Source organism: Balaenoptera borealis (genome assembly GCF_965194805.1).
Source record: "Balaenoptera borealis genome assembly, chromosome: 4".
In the NCBI taxonomy this organism is placed as follows: Eukaryota; Metazoa; Chordata; class Mammalia; order Artiodactyla; family Balaenopteridae; genus Balaenoptera; species Balaenoptera borealis.
This window is the reverse complement of record NC_138861.1, coordinates 118,277,595-118,297,433: the sequence shown is the minus strand read 5'-3', so window position 1 is coordinate 118,297,433 and position 19,839 is coordinate 118,277,595. Positions and strand designations below refer to the sequence as shown.

The 19,839-nt window shown below is 35.5% G+C and overlaps 1 long non-coding RNA gene across 1 annotated transcript in view; it reads right to left on the bottom strand.

Moving 5' to 3' along the window:
• Positions 1–4,400: 4,400 nt before the first annotated feature.
• LOC309627305 overlaps positions 4,401–19,839 on the bottom strand; it is a 33,302-nt gene continuing 17,863 nt past the window's right edge. The window contains exon 2 of the long non-coding RNA XR_014243666.1: positions 4,401–19,316. This is a non-coding gene — a long non-coding RNA (uncharacterized lncRNA). The remainder of the gene's footprint in view (positions 19,317–19,839) is intronic.

Genomic DNA, 19,839 nt, shown 5'->3' with positions numbered 1-19,839 from the left:
TTCTCCCTCTTTCTCTCTCTCTCTCTCTCTCTCTATATATATATATATACACACACATACAGAGATAGATAGATGTATTGATAGGTAGAGAGGTGATAGTTATAGGTATAGATAGATGTAGCTATCCATGAACTATTTAAGAATAAGTTGCTCACAACATAAAATTTTATCTCTAAATATTTTCAGTGTATATATTTTAAAGAACAAGGACATTCCTTTACATAACCACACTGCAATATTCCATTTTAGGAACTTTACATTGATACAACATTTTAATGTACATCCATATTCCAGTTTTGTCAATTGATCCAATTATGTCCTTTATAACATACTTTTCCCTCCAGAACTGCATTCATTCCACGATTATGTATTGCGTTTCATTATATGCTTCTTTAGTCTCCTTTCATCTGAAATAGTTCCTCAGTAGTTTTACTGTCTTCCATTTTTTATAATAGAGCAGAATAATTTATGTAATGGACATGGTCAAAATTAGAATTCTATGTTACTAATTCTTTCTTTCTGCTACTTATTCTGTATTTCCCACTGAATGTTATCTTTTAAAGTATACCTGGAAGAAGCCTGCCCGTAGTATTTGTGTTGACCCAAACCGAGCCAAAATTTACCTCATAACAAAAAATCCCATGTACAAATGTCCAGGATTCAAACAAAATGTCAGTGGCAGCAGAACTCACATCTCAGAGCTGAAAGCGAATACTCCCTAGTCTGTCTGCTGAAATGTTACCTTTTACTGCTCCTTGTGGAATGGCAGAAGTCAGGTGCTCTGTGAGTCTGCATTTAACAGCGTCCAAGAAGCACTAGGAATGAGAGGCTGCATGTTAAATGGAAATTTCTGCTGAAGTAGTGCCCCCCCCACACAAAATTAACCTTGTTGATTATAAATTTTGTACATGTATGTATTTTCTCACGGGGAGAGGGAATGATGTGAACGTATTACGCCATGTGGGATTGAGAAACATGCAGTTAGGAGAGAGTAAGCTCAGGGTACACACACAATAAAGCACTCCTATAGAAAATGAACGGGCTGTCAGGGTAAACAAAAGAATGACCAGAACATGTGTTTTTAGTCATGTGACTGAAAAACCACAAAGTTTTAGAAAGAGAGACCGAGTCTATTCCTTAGAGGATTTCACAGAATTCTTGGGCTGGTTGTCAGTCTTAGCTGAGCTGATGGATTGGTGTGGCAGAGATAATGTTAGATCGAATCGCCATTCCAGTTAAAACCTCCCCGAGATTGATGGCCTGGGTCAGTGACAGTTGTCTTTAATGCTCCCTATAACTCTATTTTTTAGAATGCTTTATATTTGTAAACAGAGTTTACACTTGTTGACTATTCGCTATGTGCTCGAAACAGTTCCAAGTGCTTAGCATGTATTAAATTATTTAATCTTCAAAACAAACTTCTAAATTACATATTATTATAATTTCCATTTTTTAGATGAAAAGACTAAGCTATAGAAATGTTGAGTAACTTGCCAAAAAAAAAAAATTGTGCCCCTGGGCAACTAAACACTATCATGATTCACTTAGCTTCTTTCCAAAGAAGTGAGCATAAAGGAATAAACTATATTCTAAAACTTCTGTAAATGAATTGATTAATTCATGCTTGGCCATGTCACTTTTTAGCTCAATGAACTGTCCCACAAATAGTGCTAATATGTTCTATATCTATTTCAAAAAAACTAACTGAAAATCGTATACCGCAGTGTAAATTCATATCGAATGGTTAGTGTATTTCTATTTTTGCATATTGCTGAACACATAGAACCTGTAAATTCTCAGAGAGTGGTACTATTTATACATGATGTAAATTTGTGAGAAAGCTAATGATACTTATCTCCATATTAATAAAACTGATCTCATTTTCCCTGTAGTTTAGGAATGTCACTTAACATACCTTAAAGATATGTCACATTATTTCATATGTTATAAATTTTATTGTAAAATTTTAATAATTGAGTAAAAAACTATAATAATATAAAATTTGTTGCAAATATTATTTTAAAAATCTCTTTTGGAGAGCCCCTTAATTCTATATGTAGAATATAATATTTAAATTGTTCTTCAGTATCTACATAGTTTATAAAATAATCTGTTTTTCATGGAATTATTCTTAATTTCATTAATAGAACTGATAATAACATTCATTACTTTGTGGGCTCTTTCACAGTGATTCTTGGAGACCAATTGTTGCTACGCATAATACAGTGAATCACTAAAACATCTGTTGCTACTTTTTAAAAAGTTGGTCATATACATAAATTGCCTGTCAGCTGTAGCCTGGGCTCCATCTATTGCACAATGTATGCTACTGGGAAATTGATTTTTTCCAGGAATTAATTTTTAAGGCTTTCAAACAAAAGTGACCCTTTTGTATACATTGTATGTAATTTTGAACATAACGTATCCACTTATACTTTTGCATTCTTTATGAACTGTACATTATGAGCAGGAAAACTTCATTATCAGACAGGATGGTTTCATCTGTTGTAATCAAAATTGGCTCGACTTAGCTAATTTTATACATCTTTCTCAATGCTGATGATTATTCTTCAGAAAGAATCATGGCTTGCAGAACAGAAATTATTTCATTTTTTCATTATCCTACTTATAACTCTCACATAATGATACTAATTTTACTTTAGTGTTATAGGGCCCATCACATTTTTAATCATTTGTGTTCCTCCGTAGGAAACAAATTGTTAAAAGACTTTTAAAATAAATCCAATGTTGATATTCTGATTTTCAGTGTTTTCCTCTGAATCTCAGTAATATTATACGCATTTGCCAATTTATCTTTTATATCTTTCCTGTCAGCAGTTTTAATCTTCCTTTCCTCCTTCCTTCCTCCCTCCATCCCTGCTTCCTACCTTTCTTGTTTTTAAAACTCTGTGTATAGATGATCCTTATTTTATTTAACACATTCCCCAATAATGGAATTTAAATATACCCTAGTTTTGGCTTCAAGAAGTTAACATTGTCTTACATATGTGTTTGCAAACTTTCTTCAAAAATATCTATTAAAAAATACCTGTAAATAGAACTTTTGGAACAAGGGACATGAATATTTCTATGTACTGGGTGGAGAATCGGAATAGGGCTCTCTGTTAGTGACCATATTTCTAAATTCTCATATTTTCCTAAATCTCTCATTTTGGGCTAGAATTTTAAAATGCTACTTTTGTTGTTTTAATTATACAAATGATACATGAATTTATATATGATGAAAAATTATTTGGATAAAAAATTTCATTCCCTTTTTAATCTCTGCCAAACTATTTTGTAAAGGAGGGGTATGCATACACACACACAGATATAGACCTTTTTCCGTTATATAAAAACAGTGTGGATTATACTAAACATATTGTACTATGAATAGGTCAGATCAGTAAGTCAAATCTTTTATGTTTTCATTTTTAAATCAACTTTACTGAGGTATAATTTACATACAATAAAATGCATCCATTTAAAATGTACAGTTTGCTGAATTTTAACAAATGTTTACACCCCCATAAGCACCACCATAATTAAGATATGAAACACTTCCATCAAACTACAAAGCTCTCTTGTATTCCTTTGCAGTCAGCCCCTTCCCCATTCCTGGCCCCATGCAACCACTGATCTGATTTCTATCGTTCGAGATTGTTTTCGCCAGATTTAAAAATTCATATACCAGATGGCTTCATAGGCAAATTCTATCAAAAATTTAGAGAAGAGCTAACACCTATCCTTCTCAAACTCTTCCAAAATATAGCAGAGGGAGGAGCACTCCCAAACTCAATCTACACGGCCACCATCACCCTGATACCAAAAGCAGACAAAGATGTGACAAAGAAAGAAAACTACGGACCAATATCACTGATGAACATAGATGCAAAATTCCTCAACAAAATACAAGGAAACAGAATCCAACAGCACATTAAAAGGATCATACACCATGACCAAGTGGGGTTTATCCCAGAAATGCAAGGATTCTTCAATATACACAAATCAATCAATGTGATACACCATATTAACAAATTGAAGGATAAAAACCATATGATCATCTCAATAGATGCAGAAAAAACTTTTGACAAAATTCAACACCCATTTATGATAAAAACTCTCCAGAAAGTGGGCATAGAGGGAACCTACCTCAACATAATAAAGGCCATATATGACAAACCCAGAGCCAACATTGTTCTCAATAGTGAAAAACTGAAACCATTTCCTCTACGATCAGGAACAAGACAAGCTTGCCCACTCTCACCACTATTATTCAACATAGTTTTGGAAGTTTTAGCCACAGCGATCAGAGAAGAAAAAGAAATAAATGGAATCCAAATCAGAAAAGAAGTGAAGTTGTCACTGTTTGCAGATGACATGATACTATACATAGAGAATCCTAATGGTACTACCAGAAAACTACTAGAGCTAATCAATGAATTTGGTAGAGTAGCAGGATGCAAAATTAATGCACAGAAATCTCTTGCATTCCTATACACTAATGATGAAAAATCTGAAAGAGAAATTAAGGACACACTCCCATTTACCATTGCAACAAAAAAATAAAATACCTAGGAATAAACCTACCTAAGGAGACAAAAGACCTGTATGCAGAAAACTATAAGACACTGGTGAAAGAAATTAAAGATGATACAAACAGATGGTGAGATATACCATGTTCTTGGATTGGAAGAATCAACATGAAAATGAGTATACTATCCAAAGCAATCTACAGATTCAATGCAATCCCTATCAAACTACCAATGGCATTTTTCACAGAACTAGAACAAAAGATTTCACAATTTGTATGGAAACACAAAAGACCCTGAATAGCCAAAGCAATCTTGAGAAGGAAAAACGGAGCTGGAGGAATCAGGCTCCCTGACTTCAGACTATACTACAGACTTCAGACTATATTACAAAGCTACAGTAATAGTAGCAATACTATAGTACTGGCACAAAAACAGAAATATAGATCAATGGAACAGGGTAGAAGGCCCAGAGATAAACCCACGCACATATGGTCACCTTATCTTTGATAAAGGAGGCAAGACTATGCAACGGAGAAAAGACAGCCTCTTCAGTAAGTGTTGCTGGGAAAACTGGACAGCTACGTGTAAATGAATGAAATTAGAACACTTCCTAACACCATACACAAAAATGAACTCAAAATGGATTAAAGGCCTAAATGTAAGGGCAGACATTATAAAACTCTTAAAGGAAAACATAGGCAGAACACTCTATGACATAAATCACAGCAAGATCCTTTTTGACCCACCTCCTAGAGTAATGGAAATAAAAACAAAAATAAACAAATGGGGCCTAATGAAACTTAAAAGCTTTTGCACAGCAAAGGAAACCATAAAAAAGACGAAAAGACAGCCCTCAGAATGGGAGAAAATATTTGCAAACAAAGCGACGGACAAAGGATTAATCTCCAAAATATACAAGCAGCTCATGCAGCTCAATATCAAAAAAACAAACAACCCAATCCAAAAATGGGCAGAAGACCTAAATAGACATTTCTCCAAAGAAGATCTACAGATTGCCAACAAACACATGAAAGTATGCTCAACATCACTAATCATTAGAGAAAAGCAAATCAAAACTACAGTGAGGTTTCACCTCACACCAGTCAGTATGGCTATCATCAAAAAATCTACAAACAACAAATGCTGGAGAGGGTGTGGAGAAAAGGGAACCCTCTTGCACTGTTGGTGGGAATGTAAATTGGTACAGCCTCTAGGGAGAACAGTATGGAGGGTCCTTAAAAAACTAAAAATAGAATTACCATATGACCCAGCAATTCCACTACTGGGCATATACCCAGAGAAAATGATAATTCAGAAAGAGTCATGTACTGCAATGTTCGTTGCAGCACTGTTTACGATAGCCAGGCCATGGAAGCAACCCAAGTGTCCATCAACAGATGAATGGATAAAGAAGATGTGGCACATATATACAATGGAATATTACTCAGCCATAAAAAGAAATGGAATTAAGTTATTTGTAGTGAGGTGGATGGACCTAGAGTGTGTCATACAGAGTGAAGTAATTCAGAAAGAGAAAAACAAATGCTGTATGCTAATACATTTATATGGAATCTAAAAAAAATGGTTCTGATAAACCTAGGGGCAGGACAGGAATAAAGACATAGACGTAGAGAATGGACTTGAGGACACGGGGTGGGGGAAGGGTAAGCTGGGACGAAGTGAGAGAGTAGCACTGACATATATACACTACCAAATGTAAAATAGATAGCTAGTGGGAAGCAGCTGCATCGCACGGGGAGATCAGCTCGGTGTTTTGTGACCACCTAGAGGGGTGGGATAGGGAAGGTGGGAGGGAGACGCAAGAGGGAGGGGATATGGGGATATATGTATACATATAGATGACTCACTTTGTTTTACAGCAGAAACTAACACAACAATGTAAAGCAATTATACTCCAATAAAGATGTTAAAAAAATTAAAAAGAAAAATAAATTCTATGAAAAAAAATCCATATAAATGGAATCATACAGTAAGTGGTCTCCTGTGTTTGGTATCTTTTTTGATACCAGGCATTCATCATGTTTTGAGCGTCATTCATGTTGTTGTATGTGCCAATAGTTTGTTCTTTTGTTACTGAGTATATCTATATATGAACATGTTTATGCATTTACCTCTGATGGGCATTTCGGTACTTTTGTTTTTTGGCTGTTATGAACAAAGCTGCTCTGTACATTTGTATACATGTATTTTAGAGGACATATGATATTTGTTTTGGGTAAATATGCTGGGTTATATGGGAGATATATGTTTCATTGTATACAAAACTGACAAACAATTGTCCAACATGATTTTACAATTTTATATTTCCTCCAGTATTTCATATTCTTAATATCTTTCAAAAGCAGAAGGTGTTAATTTTGGTACAGATCAATTTATCAGCATTTTTTCTAATGATCTGTCAAATCAGTTTTTTACAAAGGAATCTTTGTCTAATGTAAGGGGTGAAGATTTTCTCTTGTGGTTTCTTCTAGAAGCTCTATATTTTTAGCCTTAACTTTTAGACTTAAGATCATGTTAAGTTAATTTCAGTATATGTTGTCAGATAAGTATAGTGCTTCACTTTTTTCCATGGAAATATCCAATATTTTAGTGCTTTTTTAATATGTACCGCATTTTCTCTTTTTAACTTCTTTTTTTAATTGAGGTATAGTTGATTTACAATATTACATTAGTTTCAGGTATACAACATAGTGATTCAAAATTTTTACAGATTATATTCCATTTATAGTTATTACAAAATATTGGCTGTATTTCCTGTGCTATACAATATATTCTTGCAGCTTATTTATTTTATACATAATAGTTTGTACCTCCTAATCCCCTACCCCTATGTTTCCCTTCCACTCTTCCCTCTTTCCACTGGTGACCACCAGTTTGTTCTTTATATCTGTGAGTCTGCTTCTTTTATGTTATATTTGCTAGTTTGTTTTATTTTTTAGATTCCACATATGAGTGATAATATATAGTATTTGTCTTTCTCTCTCTGACTTATTTCACTAAGCATAATACCCTCCAGGTCCATCCATGTTGTTGCAAATGGCAACATATCATTCTTTTGTATGGCTGAGGAGTATTCCATTGTATATATATACCATAGATTTTTTATCCATTCATCTGTTGATGGGCACTTAGGTTGCTTCCATATCTTGGCTATTGTAAATAATGCTGCTATGAACATTGGGGTGCATGTATCATTTCAAATTAGTGTTTTTGTTTTCTCCAGACATATACCCAGGAGCAGAATTTCAGGATCATATGGTAATTCTATTTTTAGTTTTTTGAGGAACTGCCATACTGTTTCCACAGCAGCTGTACCAATTTACATTCCCATCAAAAGTGTACAAGAATTCCCTTTTCTCCACATCCTCGCCAACATTTGTTATTTGTGTTCTTTTTGATGACAGCCATTCTTACAGGTGTGAGATTGATATCTCATTGTGGTTTATTTTTAATATTTATTTATTTATTTGGCTATGCTGGGTCTTAGTTGCGGCATGCAGAATCTAATTCCCTGACCAGGGATTGAACTTTGGCCCCCTGCATTGGGAGTGTGGAGTCTTAGCCACTGGACCACCAGAGAAGTCTCTCTCGTTGTGGTTTTGATTTGCCTTTCTCTGATGATTAGTGATGTTGAGCATCTTTTCATGTGCCTGTTGGCCATCTATATGTCTTCTTTGGAAAAATATCTATTCAGGTCTTCTGCCCATCTTTTAATCAGGTTGGTTTTTCTTTTTTTTTTTTTTTGATATTGAGTTGTATGAGTTGTTCATATATTTTGGATATTAATCCTTTATTGGTCATATCATTTGCAAATATTGTCTCCCATTCAGTAGGTTGTCTTTTTGTTTTGTCAGTGGTTTCCTTTGCTATGCAAAAGCTTTTAAGTTTAATTAGGTCCCATCTTAAAATTTTTGCTTTTGTTTCCTTTGCCTTAGGAGACAGGTCCAAAAAAATATTGCTGCTACTTATGTCAAAGATTATTTTGCCTATGTTTTCTTCTAGGACTTTTATGGTTTCCAGTCTTACATTTAGGTCTTTAATTCATTTTGAGTTTATTTTTGTAAATGGTGTGAGAAAATGTTCTAATCTCATTCTTTTACATGTAGCTGTCCAGTTTTCCCAGAACCTCTTATTGAGGAGACTGTCTTTTTTCCATCATATATTCTTGTCTCCTTTGTTGTTGATTAATTGACCATAGGTTCATGGGTTTATTGCTGGGCTCTCTATTCTGTTCCAGTTATCTATGTGTGTGTTTTAGTGCCAGTACCATACTGTTTTGATTACTGTAGCTTTGTGGTATAAGTATAGTACCCAGCCTGGCTAATCCAAGTTTGAGTATCTCTCAGCCCTGTAGTTCCTGAGTCTGCGCCCAGCTTCTCTGGAGTTTCACTCTCTTCATAAGCTGGTTTACACTCAGCCAAACACTCAAGAAGACCCATAGCCGTATTTCTGAATCTCTTTTACTAGATTGCTTCCTCCTTTCCAATGCTCTGCCTCACAAATTCTAGCCACCTCAGCCTCCCCCACACTCTGATCTCTCCCTTCACTCAGAATATCACCATGTTCTTCCTGCACCAAGATCCAGGAAAGTGCCTCCAGGCTCAAAGCCCAGGTGTTCATACTGATCATGTCCTTTGTTTCCTTTCTCTTAAGGATCACAGTCCTGTGCTGTCTCCTGTCCAGTATATGAAAATACTTGTTTCTATTTGTTTCACTAGAGGGACCAGTCTGGTACCAGTTACTCCATCTTTGCTAGAAGTAGAATGCTAGGAACATTTTATTTCGGTAAATTTTGCCAAATTTCCCTTCAAGTAGATTGTACCAATTGTCATTTCCACCAACTCTGTATGATAGGTGGTACTTATTTTTCTATCCATTATCAAAACTGGGTTTCATTCAGTGCTTTATATACTTTTTTTTTATACTTTTTTTTACTATTTGTCTGTTTGAGAGGTATTTTTATTTACAATTCTTTGAATATATGAGTTAGGTTCAGTCACTTTTATATATATTATCAGCCATGCGTATTTCTTTTTCTTTGTTTATTTATGGACCTTAGTCATTTTCCCATTTATATTTTTCCTTTTTAATTGATTTCTTAGTATTCTCTTTATATTCATTTATTTATTCATTCATTCAGTCATTCAACGAATATTTATTGTATACCAGCTACATTCCAGGCCTGTTCTAAGTGCTGGGAATATGACAGTGAGTTAATTCTGCACTGGTGAAGTTTATCTTCTAATGAGTAATGAGGAGAGAGAGAATTAATACAGTGTAAGCACATTTGATATATCATGTGGTAGTAAGTAAGTATGGAGAAGAATAAAACAGGGTATGGGAAATTCAGTACAATAGAAATATATTATTGAATTGGGGGATTTCTGTTTTATGTAGGATCTTTAGAAAAAGATTCTTTGCTAGGTGATATTTAAGTGAATACTTGAATGAACAGAGTAAGCCATGTGGATGTCTGGAGAAAGAACATTCCAGTTAGATGAAACAGCCTGAGCGAAGGCCCAATGATGGTTGTTGCTTGGCATGCTGGAAAAATTAGAAAGAGGCCCCTGTGGCAGGAAGGGAAAGAGAATAGAGGAATGGGAGCAGTAGTGGTCAACTGGGGAAGATATCTAGATTAGGTAGAACTTGGCAGGAAATTACAAATTCATTGTTAATTCATTCATCTGCATAAGATGGGAAGCCATTGGAGGATAATATGCAGATGGACATAACTGATTGTCATTTATAAGGGATCCTCCTGGTAGCTTTGTGGAGAAGATAATACAAGGGAGCAAAAGGGAAACAACAGCAGCCATGTGTCTCAACACATTACTGAATATCTAGTATTAATTCTATTGAGTTGTGTTACCTTGATTATATACTAAATTCTCAGATGCGTTTGGCTCTTTCAGTTCTCCTTTAACTTGTCTGCCATTGTTAATGTTAAACTTCATCTTGATATCTGGTAGGTCTCTAACGAGGGTGATCGTTCTGCCCAGTTAACCAGAACAGTCCCAGTTTATACCTGTTGTAGATCAGTTAATATGTGTTAATTACTTTTAATATGTCTTTTCCCGTCAAGTTTCCTGGTTTGATGATAAGCTACATGGTCACTCTCTCTATGACCTCATTACTGTTCTTTCAATTTTCTGGGTGTTCTTTTATATTTATTTTTTAAATTATGGTTTTATTTTCTATCATGTTTTGATAAAAATTCAAGTTGATATTTTGTTTGGGATAAAACTGAATTTTTAAATTAATTTTTGCATAATTAATATTTTTATAATATTTGTCTTTTCCTAACCACAAAGAGTTCTCATTTTAAAATAGTGAAGTCTTCTATATTCTTTAGTATATTTTATTTTAAATCTTTTTCTTTACATGTTTTTTACACAATTTTTAGTGGTTTTATCTAGTCATTTAACAAAATGTTTTCTTATGGAATTTTTCAAACACGAAGAAGTAAAGAGTATAGGACAACAGCCTCATACAATCATCACCTAGCTCCAACTACCATAAACATTTCCCTAATTTTCTAGTTATTTTAACATTTTTTGCTGTTACTATTGAAATATTTTTTCTTGCTGTATATTTTAGAAAAATATTGTTCATGTACTATTGTAAATTGCCACATTTCTAAATTCTGTTTTTGTTTCAAAAATGTTTTTTCTCATGGGATGGGATTGTCAAGTATAAAATCCTGTCAATTGCAAATGATAATTTTGATTTCCTTCTCTCTTTATTTATGCCAGTTATTTTTTATTCTTATTGTATGTTAACTAATCTCTTAACTGGTGTAGATTTAAAAATAGCATTGTAATAAGTATCCTCATAACATCATTCCGTTTTAAAGAAATGTGCTGAGAGAAACTTTCATACTTTCCATTTCCAATTTCATATTTCTGTTTAGTAGTTTTTTTTTTATGAACTTAAATATTCTTAATACATGATAATTTGAATGCAGGTTTTAGGCTCTTTATAAGCTGAGGAGTTTTACACATTTTAGGAGCTCTTCATAAACACCATTTTCAATGAATGCATAATACTCCATTGGCCCTATATCGCTCTGTGGCAGGCTCTATGCTCCCAGTCTGTGCTACACCCTTGTGGGAAGGGCTTCACTCAATTGCAATGTGTGCAGCAGCCCATGAAGCCAAGTCACACCAAGCCACAAACCACCTGAGTAGACTCTACATGCCTGACCTTCTCTAGATCACATTCTATATCATCACTTATAGTTAAACTGCCCACTAGTCTCCTACTTTTGAGCTTTAAGCAGTCTTATTTGTTTTTCCTATTATAAACAACCCTGTGTTGAATATCTGTGACCTGGGACCAGTAATGGATTATCTTTCTGTAAATGGTCTGTCCCCATGTGAGTATCTTTAGTGCTTCCCTGGTGGTCTCCAGGCTAGACACAGTAGGCTCTGAAGAACCCTCTGTGGTGAGCACTCCTCTCCCAAGCTGGAAAAAGACAACCCAGAGCCTGAGTTGCCCCAGAACTACAAAGACTTGACCTTCCCAACTTTCTTCTAACTATAGAGCTGCGATTAGAAGTGTGACATTATGTTGATTATGCTGTGATATGACCTTCTATTCAGGGAAATAATATAATCTATTCCCCCGAATGCCTATTTTCTCATTTCTGCAGTATTCAATATTAGAGTTGGAATTTCATAAAGAGGAATTTTTGCTTCATCTTTTATGTGGAAAGAACACTAAAATAATTTTGTACATTCATCTTTGTGCATAAGTCTGATTATTTTCCTAGGATGAATTCTCAGAACTCAAAGTGCTAGAGTCAAACATATATTTAATTTTATTATGACATACATTGCAATATTGGCTTCCAGGAATGCTGTATCCATTTACATTTTTTTATCAGCAATGTTTGAGGACTCCTATTTCTTCACTTCCCAGCTTACATGGGTATTATCAACCTTTTAAATTTTGTGTCTGATGGGCAACCACTTAAATGTCTGTCTCTTTGATTAGACATGTTTTCATATTTTCTAACCATTTTTTCTTCCAATATTGATCACTTATCCATATTCTCTTTGGGTTTTTGTATTTTTCCTATTGATTTTTAGGAATATGGTTTTGATTGAGGGATATCAACCATTTTATCTTTATTTATATTATCCCTCTAGTTTGTCTTGTTTTAATGTTTGGAAATTATAATAATAAGTTGATAAAACTTTTCCTGGGCAGCAAAACTTTCTGTAAAGATTTGTTTAAAGTTTCTCGCTTGTTCTTCAGTAAAGAGGCAGTAGAGCCTAGTGCCAGACATTTGCATCCAAATCCTGGAGCTGTTTCTTACTAGCTTCATGCCCTAAGGGAGTTTCTGTAACCCCAGAGGTCCCTGCTAGTGGATCCTGCACTCGCCTCTCACCTCTTTCCTCCTCATACTCTGGTGCTCTGGCATTCTGTTCTCTATGCTAAGTTTTCACTTGCCATGAGGCCTTTATACATTATGCAAAACTTTTCCCTGACTTTCCCCCTTATGATTCCTCAGGTCTTCAAGTAAATGTACTTTCTGATCTGACAATAAAGGGTAGATGTTTGTGGCAGTTACTATAAGTCGCCTCACTCCAAAACCATTTCCAAACCCCTTCACGTTTGCCCTCCTTTAGTATAGAACAGGGGTTATCAAAGTGTGATTCTGGGACCAACAGCAGTAGCTTTTTCTAAAGACTTGTTAGAAGTGTGAATTCTTAGGCCCTTCCCCAAACCTCCCTAATCAGAACTCTGAGGGTGGGGGCCAGCAATCAGTATTTAATTAAGCACTTAAGGTGATTTTTTTTTAATTGAGATTCTGATGCACACTATGGCTTGAGAACCTAAATACTATGGAAATTAGGATACTTGATACCCCTTCCCCAGCCTTGATGCTAAAAGTGGCCATATAAAGGAGGTCTGGTTAAAGAGGATTAGTAAACTCAGCTACTGAGGGTTCTGGGAAAAATTTTTCTGTCAAAAAAAAAAAAAGGACAGGTGCAGCTAGGGTGGCCCTTTGCTCTTCTCCCTCTTGCTGTCTAGAATATGTATGAAATGCCTGGAGATGCAGCAACCACTTTGCAACCAAGAGGTTATACACATAAGAGTGAAAAGCCAACACACTGAGAATGGCAAGATGGGAGAGGAAGAATCTGGGGTACCTGACAACTTTGTTAAGTAGCTGAACTAGTTAGATGAAATCAATACTTCTTTTGCCTTTTGTTTTTGAATTTCCACAGTGAAATATGTATATACACATGTATATGTAGATTCACATATATATAATAGTTTTTAATTTTAAAAACTTTAAAAATATAAATGCAAATCTACCTACAGCCAGATTCTCTAGTAATTTCTCTGAAAAAGCCTTTAGCTACAACACACTTAGATTTGTTCAATAAGATATAAAATGCCTTATTTAAATGTCGTTTACAAAAGCAAAGTGAGAACTGTAGCAAAAGAGGTAAGTGGGAGTGTAGGTTGTGGCTTTCAGGAATGAGAGTTGGAGACAAGATGCTAGTTTGCCAGCCAGGGGCTAAGGTTTTAACAACCATTCAGGGAATGTAGATAAGTCCTACCTACATGTCTGGGATTCAAACTGAGATAGCAGTATTAAGTTGGGTAAGGATGATATAGAAAGAAAAGCTTAACACCTGCAAGAGTAGATAACAAGAGAACTTGACCATCATAACTTAGGCTCTGGAAAGAAAAAAAAAAAAAAAAAACAATCTCTCCTGATAGTATTTATCTATGACTCTTCCACAAAAGGGTTCGTGTTTTAATTTCCTGTACAATCTTGAAATTAACACGAAAAACCATCCCAAGTAACTTATACCTTTGAAGGACCTGGCTAAGCAAAACAGAAACTTCCCTGGATGGACACGCTCTCAAATAGGCCAGGTAGTTCTTCCAGAGATAAAGTCCCACAGACCATAAGGTCACAATCTAAAATTATAATTAACACAAGAGCACGATTCACTACAAAACAGCAGATAACACAAAGAATAGAAATAGACTCCTCAGAATGTCAAATTCCTTAGAATTAAAAGACAGAGGAGGGCTCCCCTGGTGGCGCAGTGGTTGAGAATCCGCCTGCCAATGCAGGGGACACGGGTTCGAGCCCTGGTCTGGGAAGATCCCACATGCCGCGGAGCAGCTGGGCCCGTGAGCCACAATTACTGAGCCTGCGCGTCTGGAGCCTGTGCTCCACAACAAGAGAGGCCGCGATAGTGAGAGGCCCGCGCACCGCGATGAAGAGTGGCCTCCGCTTGCCACAACTAGCGAAAGCCCTCGCACAGAAACGAAGACCCAACACAGCCATAAATAAATAAATTAATTAAAAAAAAAAAAAAGTGGGACTCCTGATATTCATCCCACTTTAAAAAAAAAAAAAGATGTTAAAAGACAGAGGATATAAGATAATATTCTTAAATGATTAAAGATTAAAAGAAAAAAAATTATGACTTGGACTTGCTGGTAGAAATGGAGGGGGTAAGAAGTTGTTAATTTCTGGGTGTATTTTGGGTTTTTTTAATATAATTTTTCTTTTTTTAAAATTTATTTATTTTATTTATTTATTTTTTGCTATGTTGGGTCTTCATTGCTGCGTGCGGGCTTTCTCTAGTTGCGGTGAGCGGGGGCTACTCTTTGTTGCGGTGCGCGGGCTTCTCACTGCGGTGGCTTCTCTTGTTGCGGAGCACGGGCTCTAGGCACACGGGCTTCAGTAGTTGTGGCTCACGGGCTCTAGAGCGCAGGCTTAGTAGTTGTGGTGCCCTCCCTGCTCCCTTTATCCTCCTGGAAAATGTTCACCTGTTCTGACCTCCTATCATAGTATCCCTTCCTCTGATTGTGGTCTTTGGCTTCTCTCTCCATTCATCATACTCCCTGCCCCCCCCCCCCGCACCCCATAAAATGTCTGTGTATTGTACGTATATCTGCTATTTTACACATAGAATTATACTGTAATGATTTTTATATATCTCTTCTATTGGCCTAAACATTTTGAGAGCAGATACTGTACCTTAATCATCAGCATTAGCATAGCGCCTGCCATGCTTAATGAATGGGTATTAAACTCCAGCAAAGGGAAATCATAAATCCCTCTACATTATTTAATCATCCATAAAGTAAATGGATGATCTCTAAAATCATCTACTCTAATTATGTGTTCATTGTAAATCTGTATCACCACACCACTAATTTACTTCTCTCGGGCATTGTCACAAAAAGAGTTAAGAAATACAGGGACACATACACACTGCAGGAGAGAGAAAGAGAGAGAGAGAGGATAAAGATCCATGTATTTACAGCTTAATATTTGTTTTAAGTGCAAGTAATGTTAATGGAAGTTCAGGAAGGGAGGGCAAGAGAGAAGCAGACAGAAAGATGTGGAACATTTATATTTAGGAAGTGTGAGAAATAAGGTCAATTCATGAAAGATTTAGGTAAGAATCTATGTAGAGAGGAGAGGCAGGAGACTGTGAAGAGAAGCCAAGGGAAGGAGTGGGTCTCATGAGAGAAAGACCAACATTATAAAGGGAAGCAAAGCAGTTAAGATGAGAATTGAGAATAGAGTAAATGCTTGGCTACATGTTAAATAAGAGCCACATTTTTGTACTGGAGCAGAGTGAAATCATAAGATCTAAATGGGGGTTAAATATATGAGGAGAACTGTTGCAGTTTAGAATGATTTAAAAGGAAAAATAAGCTTTTGAAAACCTTTAAAAATTTATTTTTAAAGCACTTTCAAAATCTTTATCCAAAGTAAAGAGGTCTTTAAGAGTAAAAATTGCATATATTTTGTCATAATTTCTCTAATTATCTACATAACTTTATATATTTCCCTTCTGTTTATTCAGGATAAATCTTCATTCTCTTTGGAGGGAACAATACATTCAACAAATGTTATATTACTTCAAAAGTATCAACTACACTTTCAAGATACAGTCACTAATTTTATATGCCTCACTCCAAACACTAAATTCTGATAGTTGATGGTTTCATTGTATCACCATGAAAGTCAGGGTGGGCTTAAGAAAAAAAAAGTAAAACTTTCAGAATGAACATTTGCTGTCGATTATGAGAATGTGTCAGATATGTGTGTGGGGAGGGGGAGGGGGAACGGTGGTGGGTAGTTGCATGATCTATTAATAAGAAACAGTTTAATGCAGGAGATCACTAAAGCATGGCTAATTCTGAAGCCAAAACCCACACATTCTTAACTTTCCCCCCAGCTTTAGAATCACTCTCCATACACTCACTACAGGAACTGGAACATTATTCTTTGAAAGCAAAGCCAGTGTTTAGAAAATCTGAAATTGAGCTAACAGCACAGCATATAGAAGTCACACAGGATGTTATTTTAAACTGTAATGCAGAAATGTCAGTTCATTTGATATCTTTATTTGTTACATGTGGGCTTGAAGAAAGTATGTTGTATACATTTTTGCTTTACAGATACTCTGTTACAGGGTATATTCAACTGTCAGGAAAGTTTGAGGTCCATCAAAGAGACAGAATCTTTACTGAACAGCTTTTGGAGCTTAGAGAAAAGAACATACAACGATTTATCTCATCCCTTCCCCTAGAACAATATATATTTTAAAATATCACTCAGGAGTCATTCAGAAAGGATGTCCAACTGGGTGAATCACATAACTGTAATGGTTATGCAATTTAAGCAGCTAACTCATATTCTGTCAACATGCTCCCTCTCCACTGCACATCAGTCAAAGACTTAAATACACAGTTGGATCCAAAGACAGAGTTGTGCAATATCCAGAGGGAATGAACATCGTGTTTAATTGGTTGCACTTGACTAAAGCTTGTGCTATCCTGTAATACAAACACTCCAATCCAAATATCTCACCACATCCTACATTTACATTTTCTCATTTTGCTTCATTACCAGCTTTATTTGACTACTCCAAAATGTTAAATCAGATGGTTAATTGCTGACCTTCTACTAATTGATTAGCTGCCTTAAAAGGGAAACCTGAAATGTAAATTTTAAAATCAATGACACATGCTTTCATGTTCCAGCAGTCTGGAGATTATACATTTCTGTTTTGTATAAAATGTATAAATAGCATAGATGAATTAGTTGAAATTTTCTGTGTCTCTCTACTACAGATAAGCAGAAAATTATTTTGGATACAACACTAAAATAAAGCAATCTTTGGCAATTTTCGTAGAATTTGTTTCCAAAGGAAAAAGAGGAAAGTTGTTTTTCTTTAACAAGGACATAAGAAGAGAAAAATACGGAGTGAAAAAGGACCTTACTTTTATTGGTAAAAAAAATTGGAAATGAAGGTCTGTAAGCTATAGCTGTGCCTATATATATTGTAGCTGTAGGGATAAAGTACAGTTTAGGAAAGGCTCTCCCAAAGGGGTGATGGTGGTTTTTTTTTTTTTTTTAATTTTTTAAAAAAAAATTATTTGTTTATTTATTTATGGCTTGTGTTGGGTCTTCGTTTCTGTGAGAGGGCTTTCTCCAGTTGCGGCGAGTGGGGGCCACTCTTCATCACGGTGCGCGGGCCTCTCACTGTCGTGGCCTGTCTTGTCGCGGAGCACAGGCTCCAGACGCGCAGGCTCAGTAGTTGTGGCACACGGGCCTAGCTGCTCCGCGGCATGTGGGATCCTCCCAGACCAGGGCTCGAACCCGTGTCCCCTGCATTGGCAGGCAGATTCTCAACCACTGCGCCACCAGGGAAGCCCCGGTGATGGTGGTTTTGCATCGTGTTGGAGGCCACAGTGTATGAGTGGCCAGAGCACATTGGAGATAATGTACTACAATGTCTGTCTACTTCAGTTTCACTGATAGAATTCATCTGTCAGTATAGACACTTAAAAACATGTGATGGGATATTTTAAATATTACCTGAGTTTTAAACTTGTTACCTTTAACAAAATATTTTGATAGGACCACATCTCTTTCTTATAATAATGAAAACAAGCAGAAACACAGTATTTAATGTGGAGAAATTTTATAACTATGTATATTCAAAAAAGTAAAGCACACCCCTTTTTAAATGATTGTATTGATTAAAAATATGCCGAACTAAAGATACTGAACCAATTTTATTTTATAAAATGTATTTAAAGCACTTGTATAGGAGGGGAGGGTATTGTATACTCCCACAGGTACATGTTACAAAAACAAACAAACAAACAAACAAAAAAACCCAGAGTAATTAGGTACCAATCAAGAACAGTTTTGCTGACAACCATTGAATTCCTTGCAGGTTTTCCATTGTTGTTTTACATTTCTATATTTTTACTTATATCCAATTATCTTTTGTGGTGAAGTGGATGGTATTTTATAATGATTTAAACAATGGTAGGCCGTACAAATCCACTCTTTTTTACAGTGAATACATATTTTATCCAAGAATTTGAGTAACTCTTGTCTTTAAAATTATTTTATTTATTCATTCACTTAATCATCCAAAAAAACATGTTGAATGACCTTTATCTGCTAAGCACTGTTTAGGCACAGGGGTTAGAACATTCGTTAGTTCATATACAGTTGACCTTTGAACGTTGACCCCATGCACAGTAGAAAATCCACATATAACTTCACAGTTGGCCGTCCATATCCATAGTTACACGTCCTTGGATTCAGCCAACTGAGATCATGTAGTGCTGTAGCATTTATTGAAAGAAATCCACATATAAGTGCACCCTTGAAGTTCAAACCTGTGTTGTTCAAGGGTCAGCTGTAATTTGATAAGTTTCTTGTCAGTCATTTCCTGGGATTCATGTCTTGATGGGGGTGATTACAGGTTGTTTTGAAGAGAATGAAAAGGAGAGACTGATGAGAGAGTAACACTGAACAATCACATGATTCTATTTTTCAGTTTTTAGACAGTTTTTAGTTCCTTGCATTGTCTGTATTAAAACCACTCCCTTCTTCGTGTGAGAAATATCCAGCAATGATTGAGGTTACTTTGATTTGAACAAAATGAGTTTTCCACTTTCACTGGACATTGGAGTACAGGAGTTAAATTCAAAGTTAAATATCAATTTAAAAAGCTCAATTTTTTAATATATGAATTTGTGATTGTAAACCATATAACCATTATATATACACTGCAAAGGACTTGGTGGAAAGTATAGATAAATTATGTGTAAAACCTTCACTGAATTATTATCTTACTCATCTTTTAGAAGAAAAATTTTGAAATTCTGTCTTTGCTCAAAGGCTCTTTTAACAACCCAAGAAATCATGCTGTCATTAACTACATATTCAGCTTCTCATGGACTCTACCGATGCCTGGATATTCTG